This window comes from Micromys minutus (assembly GCF_963924665.1).
Source record: "Micromys minutus genome assembly, chromosome: 33".
NCBI lineage: Eukaryota > Metazoa > Chordata > Mammalia > Rodentia > Muridae > Micromys > Micromys minutus.
In genome coordinates, this window is record NC_137968.1 from 232548 (window position 1) to 235511 (window position 2964).

The window sequence follows — 2964 nt, forward strand, 5'->3', positions numbered from 1 at the left end:
GGGAATAGTCTCAATGAGGAATTGTTTACCACAGGTTAGCCTATGAATATACACGTGAGAGACTGTATTGAATGACTTAGCTTATGTGGAAAGACCCACTCTGAATGTGGGTTGGTACTTTGGGGTAGTGGCCCAGATCAAAGGACAAGGAAGCAGCTTTACTTTTTTGCTCATCTGATCTTCACTCGTATAGGTGAGTTTTCTGCCCAGTTGCTGCTGACACATAGTAGGGAGTTTTTACAGGGCACCTGAGTAGTTAAGTATGTTGCTGTAGTTGTTTTTCTTCCTGTACCTGACTATGTGAGAGCCTGAGCTATATAAAGGGCTCAGCTGGGGATCTAAAAGTAGTGCCCACATAGAGCTGGCTTCAGGGATGGCCCACCCCAGAAAATGTCTGCATTTCCAATCTTATCTGTTCACTGCTGGACTTCAGAGATGTTTTGGCAGTTGGGTTGGGCTTTGGGAGAAGCAGGTTATTAAAGCATTTTGACATAAAACTATATGAATATATATTTGTCAGTACTTGACTTTTTTTTAAAGGTTTGATAGTATGCACTGAAATCTTACTAGTTACAACGAGCATAAAGTACATGTAAAGCAAAATGTAACATGGAAATAGTCAAAGGGTTCTTGGTGTGTAAAGATTAAACATAATGATTTTTAAATACCGAAAATTGCCACAAGGCTATCTTCTTAGCTCTTGAGTTATTAATGATTTAAGGTCTAGGTGTACCCGACTCTGAGTGGATGCTATACACTTGTCGCTTTTGTTTTCTAAGAACGACTGAGGCTTCCACTTTTTGGCCTTTCTTTCTTTCTTTCTTTCTTTCTTTCTTTCTTTTTTCTGTTGTGTGTGTGTGTGCGCGCGCGCTGTTTCTTGGGTATTCAGAGCTTTCTGGCACTAGTATCCAATTATCAGTGACCGCATATTATGTCTGTTCTTTTATGACTGGGTTACCTCACTCAGGATGATATTCTCTAGATGCAGCCATTTTCTTAGGAACTTTCATAAAGTTACTGTTTCTAATAGCTGAGCAGTACTCCATTGTGTAAATATACCATAATTTCTGTATCCGTTCATCTACTAAAGGACATCTGGGTTCTTTCCAGCTTCTGGCTATTATAAATAAGGCTGCTACAAACATGGTGGAGCATGTGTCCTTATTGTATGTTGGAACATCTTTGTCTGTCCAGGCTTACTTCAACTCCAGAGACCTCTTTAGGTGTTCAGAATGCCAGGAATCTCTCACCAGCAGGTACTATGAGAAGGATGGGAAGCTACACTGCCACAAAGAAAACTGAGCCAAGTTTGGAGAATTTTGCCATGGGTGCTCCCTGCTGATGACAGGGTAGGCCATAGTGGCTGGGGAGTTTGAGTAGCACCCAGAGTGCTTTGCCTGCAGGAGTTGCAAAGATCATTGAGAATGGTGATGCATATGCCCTAGTGCAGCATGCTACAGTCCACTGCAGGAAGTACCACAACAAGGTGATGCTGGCACCTATGTCTGAAAGACTGTCCAGGACCAGGGCCTTACTCTGTCATACTCATCTCCATGCCTGCCACTATAGAGTGCAGATGTGTCTTCTTGGTGTTCATGGAAAGTGCCTCTTCTAACTATGCCACCACCATGCAATTGAAAGGTCACCCAATGCTACCCACCCTGGGGACTGCATCTGGGAGACCAATGGGACCCTTGTCCTCACTCTCCGAGGATGGAGATGAAGGAGGTGAAGGATGAGATTAACCAGACAATCCAGGCACTTCAGCTGCCGATTGACCATGGCCCTGTTTAGTCTGGACCAGTTACGGCTAGATACCCAGCTTTCTCCCCACATGCAGAGTACTGGACACTCTCTCAAGCTTAGCACCTTAGACACCAAGGAGAATCAGAAGAGAACACTGAGGATACATTTTCTGAGGCACAGTAACAGTACTCCCAAGTCTCCTGGCCCCAACTTCCCCAAGAAGCCACTGCTCCTCATTCGAGAGACATTAGCTGCTCAGAATCCCTAGTAGGCTTCAGCAAGCTACTCAGAGCAGATCTTCTGTCTTTTTGACCTGATCTTTGGGCAGGCCAACAAAGCCACAGGCAAAGTGATGGTCATGAAGGAGTCAATTCTCTGTGATGAGGAAACCCAGAAGACTTTCCCTGCTGAGGAATTTCTAGTAATTTGAAGCCTAGGCCACCCTAATATATTCAAATTCAGAGGTGTTCTGTACAAGAACAAGAAGCTGAATTGCTGACAGAGTATATTAAGGGAAACACACTGAAAGACTTTCTGTGCAATGTGGAATCGTTCCCCTGGCAACAGAAGATCAGGTTTGCCAAAGGCATCTCCCCTAAAACAGCCTATTTAACACTCCATGAGCATCTTTCACTGGGATCTGAACTTACACAACTGTCTCACCAAATTGGACAAGACGATGGTGGTAGTCAACTTTGGAGTGTCACGTCTTATAGTAGAAAAGAGGAAAGGGCCTCCAGTAGGGAAGGCCACCACCAAGAAATGCACCTTATGTAAGAGTGACCACAAGAAGTGCTACACTGTGGTGGGAAACCCTTACTGGATGGCCTCCAAGATGCTGAGAATGGCATTTTGGCAAGAATGGCAAGAGCTACAATGAGTCGGTGGTTGTCTTCTCTTTTGAGATCATTCTCTTTGAGATCATTGAGCAGGAGGCACTTCGATGCTGGGAAAGAATTCTCCAAAGGTTTTTGGGCCCAGTTTCTGTCTGTAAATCCAAAAAGCCTGAATTCTAGACCAAGAGCCTGTAACTAAGACCTACTCAGATCCTCTGTCGATTGAGATCTTGGAGACTGTAGCTTGTGCTGTCCCCAGCAAGTATGGGAGTGGTGGGCCTACACGGGGCCATAAAGCAGAGTAATTAAATTAAGCAGTTAACAAAAAATATAAAAATGGAATAAAGACAGTGCAAAAAGAGAACTGTGGGGCAATCTTACA

The 2964-nt window shown here is 44.1% G+C and overlaps 1 pseudogene across 1 annotated transcript; it reads left to right on the top strand.

The window, feature by feature from the left end:
- The first annotated feature begins 1143 nt into the window (after positions 1 to 1143).
- On the top strand, positions 1144 to 2762 carry LOC308414197 (LIM domain kinase 2-like; annotated as a pseudogene). The gene has a single exon. The product of its transcript is annotated as an LIM domain kinase 2-like (transcript).
- The last annotated feature ends 202 nt before the right edge of the window (positions 2763 to 2964 follow it).